This window comes from Ictalurus punctatus, chromosome 5 (genome assembly GCF_001660625.3).
Source record: "Ictalurus punctatus breed USDA103 chromosome 5, Coco_2.0, whole genome shotgun sequence".
Lineage (NCBI taxonomy): Eukaryota > Metazoa > Chordata > Actinopteri > Siluriformes > Ictaluridae > Ictalurus > Ictalurus punctatus.
In genome coordinates this window covers 24,620,315-24,632,435 of record NC_030420.2, presented here as the reverse complement: position 1 = coordinate 24,632,435, position 12,121 = coordinate 24,620,315, and positions in this window count along the sequence as shown.

Here is a 12,121-nt window from a genome sequence, read left to right as displayed (position 1 = left end):
TATATATATATATATATATATATATATATATATATATATATATATATATATATATATATATATATATATATATATATTTAATTGATAGATAGATAGAATATTAAGCATATACGAACCCCACACTTTAGAGGTATTGTTGCTTTGGTACAATGTATTTGATGTTGTTTTAAGGTTGTGTGTGTGTGTGTGGGGGGGGGGGGGGGGGGGGGGGTTTAAGATAGGGTTACATACAACAGAGCATCAACAGCGCCACCTACTGACCATCCAGTGTAAGATTCAGTCGGTTTGGGTCAGGCAACTCAACTCTAAATTTATTTGGTGCTGATCCGTTAGATCTTTGTATACACTCATACGCTCAACACATTTGTCTAATTATTCTTGTGAGGACCTTCTAAGAACATAATGATTAACACAGCTAATTAATGTTAATTAACACCTAGAGCTAACCCCAAGGTTAACTGAAGTAAACAAAAGGAAATATTGCTGCTCTTCTAGTTTATTTTCTCTTTCTTTTTAATTGTCAGATACTCCTATCCATTTAGGTTATGAATTTGGTCCCCAGCAAGTTCTAAAATCATGAGAGCTGCCTGAGCCCCCAATCCCCCCCCCCCCCCCGCCCCCACCCCCAGCTGATGATTTTATTGGAAAATGAAAGGTGAGCAAATGTTTTTATTGATATCAGATGTAGAAGGATACAAAGGAAAAGTGTCTTCCAGGGGCAAACGCACGCATACACACCACACACAAAAGGCCATTCGTCACAGCATGACATCACAGCTCAATTCCAGTGTTATTCAGATGAACTGTTCATGGGCCATTGCCTCATTTCCTGATTCATCCACACCTATTTAAATCCATCCGACCTACAGGGGGGCTTTGTGACTTTGTTAGAATGAAGAATAAACATAGAACGTCTGGTCTATTCTCCATAAAACCCCTAAACCCCATTCAAACGTCATGAACAGATATCTACATTATAATGTGCTTGCACTGTTTTTGTTGTCTTTTACCATAAGCCTTAAACAAACAAAACTGACTGTTTCTATTTGGATTGTATGCTGTTGTGTTGTATGTATATACTGTATGAATACAATGTTCATATACATCAGATTTCTTTTTTCTTCTTCTTGTTCTTTTTTTTTTTTTTTTAAGAAAAATCATGTGTGGGATGATCAAAATCCCACTGTCTCATGTCACTAAGACTTAAATGGCATCTCTTTTGAATATCTGTCAATGTTTCTTTCTTGCAATAGTTAAGGGAACTTAAACTACTGCAAGCAGTCATTATCCAGTTCTACACAGCTATTATTAAATCCATTTTATTGACATCTGAAACTGTCTGCTTTGGAACTGCTTCAGCACAAGCCAAGGACAAAGTGAAGAGATTGCTGGGTGCAGCTTTCCAGCCATCTATCCAGGACTTGTATCCAGCCAACATAAGGAAATAAGCATAGAAGCTCATAACCGACTCTATAACACCATCTATAAACAAAATCTATACATTACCACAACAGCTTTAACTTAACCTAACCTAACCGTATATGACACTTTCTTAAATTTCCTACATCTAGCAACTTGAACATTATATCATGGGTGTGTATTTTCTACTGTCAGATACTGTGCTGTTTCTGTATGTAGTCAAATACCTAGTACAATTTAGAGTAAACAGCACTAATGTACACAAAATGAGATACATAAAGACATGGTTTGCCAAGGTTGGTGTGAAAGTGGCCTGCACAGAGCCCTGACATCAACCCAACTGAACACTTTTGGGATGAATTGGAACGCTGACTGTGCACCAGGCCTCCTCATCCAACATGAATACCTGACCTCACTAATGCTCTTATGACTGAGTGAGCACAAATCCCCACAGCCACACTCCAAAATCCAATAGAAAGCCTTCCCAGAAGAATGGATGTTATAATAGCAGCAAAGGGAGGACTAAATCTGGGATGGGATGTGCAACAAGCACGTATGGGTGTGATGGTCAGGTTTCAGTAAACTTTTGTCATATAAACATTTGGGGCAGCTGCGGTTCAGGTGGTAGAGCGGTTTGTCCGCTAATGGTAGGGTTGGCGGTTCAATTCCCGGACCACATGACTCCACATACTGAAGTGTCCTTGGGTAACACACTGAACCCCAAGTTGCTCCTGATGGCAAGTTAGCGCCTTGCATGGTAGCTCTGCTACCGTGAGTGTGTGTGTGTGAATGGGTGAATGAGACACAGTGTAAAGCACTTTGGATAAAAGTGCTATATAAGTGTGCCATTTACCATTTAAACATATAGTATTATCATACTGAGTACTGATTTCATAGATTTCCACCATATTAGAGATATGTTTATAGCTACCTATTCCATTTGGTGTCCTGTGGCTTTGCCATGACAGCTGAGTGCAAATATACTGTATATGTAAATGAAATCTCAGTATCAGTACACCAAATACAAACATCATTATAGAACAGTAATTTCAAACATAGAAGCACAGTTTGCATATTACACATTATTGCACATTTTTATTCCACATGTCTGGGCAATATTGGGTGGATGACTTATGTGACCGCACTTGCTCACTTCTTCACATTTTCCTGCAGGGTTTCAGTAACAGTTGGTCTGAGAACCTCCTTGTAAGTGGAGGTCCAATTCCAATGAAAATCCTGTCGCTAAAATGGCAGGGGGAACTGAATGGCCTAAAAGGTATACTGTATTAAGATTTTTTTTTAATCAATATTCCTATTCCATTATCTATCTATCTATCTATCTATCTATCTATCTATCTATCTATCTATTGCAAATCTTTGTAGCAAAAACAGACATAAAGAGGTAAAATACTACAATTCGACCAATAGTATGCAACAGCAGTAGATTGATGCAACATGGACATCTGCAGAATATGCCTGGATGCATTCTTATTTCTATGTCAAGCATGCCATGCCATTGATGTAGGAATGTTCCAGCATTTTTTTTTTCCCAGATTAATGTCTATCTACCACTATCACTACACACGGCTCCTCTGAACAGAGAAGAGCCAGTTAAGGTGTTTTTGGACAACTTACAATGATGCCCAATCTCACTGGAGCCCAATCTCTCCGTGTCGAACATGTCCCACTGGAGGAGACCCAGGGACAGACCCAGGGACTTGCTGGAGAGATCATATCTCACAGTTGCCTTGGGAAAGTCTGGGAATTGCCCAGGAGGAGCTGGAAGCTGTAAGTTGGTATAGAAAAATCTGGGCTGACCTTCTCCTGTTTCCATCGAGACCCACAACAGGAAAAGCAGAAGTAAAATGAATGAATGAATAAACGAACAATTCTAATTCTCTGTAATGCAAAATGAACTGAGTCCAATAAAAAACTCATTAAACTGAACCTCACTTAAAATTTATTAAGGGCAGATGTTTGGGTAGTCAATAAACAGTCAAGAGAAAACAAGTATTGTAGAGTTCTTTCATTAATGGTGGTGGCACAGTGGCATTGCAGGTACTGCTGCTGCCTCACACCTTCAGGGTGGCCGGCTTGAGCCTGAGCTCGGGTGACCATGCAGAGTTTCTGTGCATGTCCTCCTCAAGCCCACATGGGTTTCCTCCAATCTCCCAAAAATTGAAAAAAAATTTTTTTTTTTGTTGTGCTTTTGACAATGGGCATTGTCACAAAGCAGCTTTGCAGAAATCCAGATATAAATTTTTTATTTAAATTTGTCCCTACATGCTGGTACTAGATTTGGACTGGCATCCAATCTAGTGTGTATTCCCATTTCACACCCACAGTCCTGATCAGAATAAAGCGGTTACTGAAAGTGAATGAGCATGATCTTTCATCAATTCTTGTTGAACAAAGTTGTGTGTAGATTAAGCTATAGATCTATATTGCATACTTGTATAGTCTGTATACTTTTCCATCCCTTCAGAGATGGAGCTACTTTATCAAAGGGAATCATTTGTGGTTGCACATTACCAACATAGACATATGAATATGGGGAAAAAAATATACAAAATTAGGATGTTGGATAAAACAACATAACAGTTTTGGTAAAACATTCTCTCATGTCTGTCTCATCCTAAAACCGTTATTATCAGAGTGGTTTTATATTAACGTCATATAGAGTAGTTGTTAAATTCAAGAACCCCGCTTCCAGATTTCCATTATAAGCATGTTCCCAGTAAACATGTTTTCTTTTCTCTTCCCAGTACAGGAAAAATGTGGTGAATTGTTGCCTTGGTGATTCAGCTAACCAATAAAATCTTCTTGAACCGAATCGATTGTGTTAGCGAAAGAAAAACACTAATTGAACTGTGACACTTCAGCACTGGTTTCTGGTAAAAGGGCTTTATGAGGTGTTTCTTTATGTGGTAGGTGTAATGTTTCGCAGCTGCCTTGTGAGACCGCAGTCATTTCTCTCAGGAGAGCTTCAAAACCATTCACTGCCCCTTTGAGTTTAATGGTATGAAACCAATTCATTATTTTCCAGTCATCTACAACACATGCTTAGCTGGAGACTTTAGAAAAGGAAATATCTGGGTTGTGTAGTAATTTGTTTCACTATTAAGCCTGCAGTACGTGTTTTACAAAAAAAATTGTCATTCATATGTCCATGACTAATAAGGTGAACAGAAAACAGAAGGTATTTGAATGGTAATTTGTACATTACCATTGCAGGCTGTTACTGTGGTTCTGAGTGGAGCATAAATACAATGAACCACTCAAACATTAGCATCAAAATCATCAAAATCATACATTAGCATCTCTAAGCACCTGACACTTACTGACACATACTTGTTCTAATGAAGACAAAAGGCTAGTTAAAATGGTCTGTTTGAAGTTCATTGTAATCACCTATATATAGTATGAGTGTATGCTGACAATTAGGACTGGTGATACAGTAAAAAGAAAAAAAAAAGACCTTTGTATTATGTCTATTTAATCACATTTTTAATCACATTTTTATTATATATATATTTGAAATTACATATCAATATTTTATTTTACTAACAAAGTGGGAAATGTATTATATAGGATGTATATATATTAAATGTATTTAATAGGAAAAGGAGGATTTATTTATTTATTTATTTTTAAAAGAAAGAAACTATTTGAAATTCTCTACTGGTTTCTTCTAGTATCTCATTAATACCAGTAAACCTCCACCACCACCAGATTTTTTTGCTGATCTGTCACTAGGTAATATCAGATAGATGAGCAAGTTGTTTGGATAGACAAGAACAATGATGCCTTTTGAAGGTCTGTCTGTCGAAAATAAATAAATAACTAAAGCTGTGCCCCAGTTAATGATGACATCACAGCATATGGCTTAGGTTTAACATCATTTCCTATTTATTTGGGAGATGGCATTGTTAAAGGACTTCTGTGTAAATTCAGACAGGATCAATATGAGGTCAAGTTTTAGGTCATGTTTTAAAATTTATAACAAGGAAAACAAGCAAGAATGAAAAATTGGCAGAAGTATACATTTCATCCAATCATACACCTAGGGGCAGATTAGAGTCAGAAACCTACATATCAGCATTATAGAGCCTAAGATCTCTTAAGTATCCAACAAAAACTTAAAGAACCCTTGAAGAACTGTTTCTCTCCAGTAAAGTCTAGAGGACCCAAAAGAAAATCACACAGACATGGGAAGAACACCCTTCTGAAAACCCTATATCTGTGAAGCAGTAGCACTACTGTAAACAGTACTACTGGACAGACATTAACATGTCCTTCTTGTACACTGTGAGTTTATTGTGCTCTTTTAAAGTCTTGTGAACTGTTACGTCTTAGTTAAGTCTTATGTTGTGGCTGTTGTGACAAAAGTTGTGATAAAGTACTCTCTATCTACCTGCTGTGCTACCCTGACTTAATTGGCTAGCCCAGAGATTGCCAGCCCTCATCCTGGAGCACCTCCACTCCTGCTGATTGGGTGTTAGACAAAACAAATGTGCAGGATAGAGGGTTGTCTACTCTGGGATCAGGTTTGGGGTACCTGTGGCCCTTCCCAATTAAAATCAGAAATGTTCATCTCTCTGAACACCAGATGTCAGTATTCTCCCAATTATCTCTTTCTAGCACTCTGCGGTTCAGGAATATATCCTGAAGCTCGTTCAATGAATCTTGAGCATGAAGCAGACAGCAGACACTGGTATAGATAATTTGGTCAGTGGCTTGCCTATGTTTACCTGTAACATGCAGTAAATCATATCCAGTGCATTAAATATGCAGCTTATAAACTGCACATCATGCTCTAAACTACAGTGCATTCACAAGCACATAGCACAGACTGAGAAGAGAAGAACAAAGGTCACTTCATGCTGTAGGGACTTCTATTTTTAGAAAGCTTGCTAGCTCCAGGGACTGAGATCCCTCTGGACGAAACAAAAGAAAAGTTGCCTGAGTTTTTTCCTTCTTCTTCTTCTTTTTTTTTTTTTTACTTTCATCCTGAACTCTCGCGATAGCTCGTAGGGATGGTTGCCAGGTTTAAAAAAAATTCCCCACACAACTGCAACTCAAAAATCGGCACAAAAAAGATTAGAGACTAGGCCAGAATGTTTGTGAAAATGAAGGAGAAGGTAGTTTGATTTATTTCTTTTCTCAGTGTTTTCAGGATAACCAGGTTAATAGCTTGGTTGCACATTTCTGAGATGGCTACTTCAGTAACTCAGATAACCACTCTGCACATTTGTGATGAGAAGAAAAACATCTCAGAATGCACATGTTGAACATTGAGGTGGATGTGCTACAACAGTAGAAGACCAGGTCTGTCAGCCATGAATAGAAAGCTGAGGCTGTAGTGGGCACAGACTCACCAAAAACTGGACAGCTGAAGAATGGAAAAATGTATCCTGCTCTGATGAATCTCAGTTTCTGCTGAGACACACAGATGGTACGGTCAGAAATGGACCCAACCTGACTTGTGTCAACAGTCCAGGCTGGTGGAGGTGGTTTCTGGTTTTTCAGGAATGTGAACAAACCCAAAACCTAAAGTAAATTAAAATAAATAAAAAATATTATTGGATGATATTGTTGTCAAAGAACGTAGTTAACTTGCTTTAGTCACATTAAACAGAAAATAGAAAGCTTTCCAGAAAGTTCCACAGGGGCATCTGGTTCATGACTTAAATCAAGTTATGTTCTGCAAATCACAATTTGTTGTAATTTGTGAATGAAAAATGGCTTCTTTTTCCGATTTTACACAGACCACACCCACTTCCGGTTTACATCTGTATACAAAAACAGCTATGAACATTTTGAGCTCTAAACACAAATTCAAATACAAATACAGATAATAGCATTATGTCACGCCCGCACTCTACACAAATAAACACGCAGAACAATTCAAAGGGATCCGCATGGGGTGTTCCCGGCCTGCGAGGCCATTGTACCACGCATTGCCAATAGAGGTGCTGTATAGGAATCCCTGACACATCAAAATCGAAGAAGTGTTCAAATCTACGTTCCGCTGCCATCTTTAATTTGCTGATTCATTGCTAATTAGCCATTTGCAACTATGACTTGTGTGAACTTGCATAGAGTGAGTAAACAGCCTTAAACAGTTCAACAGATGTGGTTGTGGGAACAGTGTGAATCACATAGACCTTACAACAAATTCACAAAGTGATTTGCTGTAATAATGCTGTATTTGTTCAAATATACGCTCATACCATGCCATGTCATGTGACTGTCATGCCATCTTTCCATGGAAATTTCTTTGTTTAGACAAGGGAGTCCACAGAGTCATTCCTCTGTGACAGATGAACAGATCTGAGAATGGATAGTCAATGTTTGATGTGAATAGGATTGTAGGGTCAGTACCAGGTTTACCTTCATAGAATGCTGCGAGATCGATAGATTGGTTTGCAAAATTGTGTCATATGATCTTCAGCAAAAATCCCGGGTTCAACCACAAGGTCACTCCAGAGTCATTTTTACTACCAGGACAAGCACATAGCTTGGTGCTGTTGTGATCAAAATAGAAAAAAGGCAGTCTTTTGAAGACACCCATTTCAGCTCCCCATTTTGCATAGGCTTGTAAGGAGGGTCCATAGAGATTTCATGCTGGGCTCCCAGGATCATGGAGAATGAAGTCACCTCACCCCTTTCAAAAAGGTTGTAACAAATTTATTTAGCCCCAAGGAGACTATCCATGGTGCTGTAATGCAGTTCAGTGGCTGTCACATACAGCTTTAGTGTAGGAGTGAATGTAAGAGCCCCTAGGACATGGGTATTATGCCTTTAGGTGAAGGCTGTTCCACGAATAGTGCACTGGCCAATCCCCAAAGTAATAACTTTTCTTCAAGGACTCCTAGACAGAACTAGACAGTGGCAAGTCCTCAGCTGATTCATCATGAAGGGCTAAACCCACAGGAACAGGACCTGACTTGTGTGCTAAAACTCTCCAGAGTTTTAGTTGTCTTGACTTTGTTAACCTATGTTGGGGAGAAAACATGCCAGCAGTATGTAACATGCAAGCTAGTTGGTCAGACAGTGGGGGATTAGAAAAACGGCAAGAAAAAAACTGAACTGGTGTGGTGAATTATGGCTGAAATTATTTCAATCTGGCTAACGTAGCAGGCTTAGTAGTGCATGCTGTAACATAGTTGTGATCATAGAGCCAACCTCATGTTAGTGATGTTAAACCACAGGCTTCTTATTCAATAGTCAGCAGTGAGAGTGGAGAAAACTGAGGAAAAACGCAGAGGGAGGACTCAACCCGGTGGAGAGAATGAGGGATGAATTAGGAAACATGACTCCACGATAGCTGAAATTAATGCAGCAGTGTACAGTACAGTGAGGGGAAACCCACAACTCTGAGTCCATAACACTGAGGGAGGACCTGACCCAGGACAGAGAAGAGGGGAGAACAGAGAAAACCTGACTTCGGTCCCAGTATGCGCATTAGCTGGGTCCAGTAGTTTCATGAAGAAACCATGCAGCATGGCAAGGGAGACCCACCCAACCATGCTAGCAGCATATATGCACAGTCTCTTTGGTCAACTAGAGGGTGGGGGATGTGAAAATCTCTGAGAAGGGACAACCAGTCCCGGTTGGAGAATATGAGGTGTGTGCCACTACTTAACAAATAACACAGAGAGAGAACTCACTTGCAGTGTGCTGAGTGGCTTTAATAATGCTAGTGCCACAGAGTCGACTAAAGGTAAGAAAAACACACTGCAGTGGTAGAAGAGAGGATATGAGATGATAGTGGTCTTTCACCAGCTTTGCAGTGCACCTCTGACAGTAGTCACAAGCTGTTCAGCAATATAGCTCCATACATGTGGTCCAGAAAGGAAAAGATGGCTATTTGATAGGTGCAAATACTGTGCTCTAGGTCACAGCTTGGATTTGTTGGAAGGTCACACATGCAAGAAGGTATCCAAGTGATTTTTCACCTCCCCCCGGTGGATATAAGCCGTAAAATAGAACGTCTGTTAGGCCTGTGTGTAAGAAAAAATATTTTTTCTTTATTTAACAGATGGAGAGGGATATTAGCCTGTACCTGTATGAGCATAATTACAACAACATCCAAAAGCCATAATTATGCCTACAGATAAATGGGCTAATTTTCACAAATGTCCTTCAGCATGAGTCAAGATCTTCACAGGGCGGCTGAGGCACAAGTGCTTCCAACTGGATTGATTGCAAATTCAACCAACAGCATAATGGAAAACAGGAACTCTGACCTGCTGCCTTTTAGGGTGGGGGCGGGTCTGGCCTGACATTCACTGGGCTGTAAAAGCAATAAGTGCCACAGAGATGCCGGAGACAGGCTGAATGAACAGCATATTATTATTATTTTTTAGAGCACAACATATTTGCAGTAAAGGGAATTGCTCTGCTCAATTCTATTACAAAAATGAAACTAAAATTAATCAGACAAGATTAAACCAAATGCTAAGTATACCACAAAATAATAGTGTATGCTCTCTAGCTTGGGTGTGTGTGTGTGTTGGCAGACAGGAGGAGATGTTAAGAGCAGACACACCCTGTCGATTAGTATCACTTTAAAAGATTTTACAGACATTATGTATGTGTCCGTGTTTCCAAGTCAGAGCAGGTGATTTTGATGGATAAGAAAAAACAGTCAAATTCGATTTTCCTGTATGAATATTATATATCAATGGGGTAATGAGTGATAGCAGGAAGAGGCAGAGTGATGTAACTCAGTAATAGCTACATTAACTATTTAACATGAGCTAATGCTCTAGACTCCTAACCTGCTGCTCTCACTGATATGCTTCTGGGCTTCTTCCTACTGGGGAAAGACAATTATATGAAAATGATGCCTTAGTGATATTGTTTTGCATGCGTGTATCTAATCTTCTTCCCAGCAGCGCAGTCGATTTTGTTCACCTCACGCTGTGTGCAAGCTTCATCGTGTCAGCAGTGGAGTCTGTGGAAAGGAGGACTCCAGAGGATGAAGAGGTACAACTACAGAGATATCAGAATCTGACAGGATGACAAGTGCAACACATACAGGGACTAGAGAGCACACCTGCATATTTCACATCGTACTACACATCATAACTGCACATCTCCATCGTATACGGTACACTCTTCACCCCGTTCCTGCATGAACCATACTTTGACTACCCACTTCACACCCTCCGCATCTTCACATTCACTCCAAAATCACATGGGGAAATGAATTCATTATGAAAATATCACACATGCAGATAAGTGAATGGTGCAAAACAATCAGGTAAAAATAAATTCATCATGAGAAATCATGTGAAAATAACAGAATCATGCAACAAAAAAAAAAGCCCATGTGAAAAGCAATAAATCATGCAAATGAAAAATAACGTTAAAATAAATGAATCATGGAAAAAATCACATGAAAATAATAGAATCATGCAAATAAAAATAACATTAAACTAAATGAATTAACAAAAAATGACATGTGAAAGTAAATAAATCATGAAACTAAAAAATAACATGAAAATAATGAATCATGAAAATATCATGTGAAAATAACCGAATCATGCAAATGAAAAAATAATGTTCAAATAAATGAATAGTGAAAAAAAAATCATGTGAAAATAAATGGATCATGAAAATATTACATGGGAAAATAATTATAAAAATGTACATGAAAATAAACAAAACATGCAACAAAAAAAAACATCACAGGTAAAAAAAAAAAAAAAAATGTATTGAAAATGTACATGAAGATAAATTAATCGTGAAAATATCATGTGAAAAGAACAGAAAAAATAATGTAAAAATAAATGAATCATGAAAAAAATCACGTGAAAATCAATGAATCATGCAAAAAAATCACAGGTAAGAATAAGTGTATGATGTATAAAAAAAGTATACATGAAAATAAATGTTGTAAAAATCATACTGTATGTGAAAATAAATCACGCAAAAAACATCATGTGTAAATAAACAAACCATGCTAAAAATCACGTGGAAAATAATCATGTGAAACGAAATTAATCAGGTAAAAAAAATCACGTGGGAAAATTGAAATACATGCATTACATGTGAAAAATATATGAAACAAAACATGTAAATTTCTTACATCTACAGCCTACCTTTAAATTTGCATTGTTGCACAAACTTGCACAGTACACATGTGAACTGAAGCGAGAGAGCATGTGTGAAGTTCATGTTAGCTCATAAGTCAGCTGTTAATAATACAGATCTAGGAGGTGTAAACACACACACAACCTAACACACATTCACACACAGTCAACTATTCTATATGCAGTGTGTGCAAACGTGCATCAACGTGCAAACCTTTTCAGGCGAGGGCCAAAGACACACACGCGATGCATACAACCAGTTTTTGAGAAAGCTACATTTGTGTTTTTAAACATGAAGATTGAAATCCGATTGCTATGAAGGAGTATGTAATCATTTTTATTCCCCAAACCTGCAAACTGGAAGCGATTCAGCTGGTTTACTCGATTTATGCGTTAAACTCTCAGACGCTGTATTATACAGCAAAATATGCTGAGATATATTGTTTGCAGCAGCTTAAACTGAAATTCCTGATAAATGAAGTGTGTTGCTACGGCGTATTTGTAAACTGCGTTTCAGCATATGCTTCAGAGAGCAAATGATGAAACACAGCGAGAGTGTTATACTGGTGCAGTAGGCACCAGTAATGCGCTGGATTCTC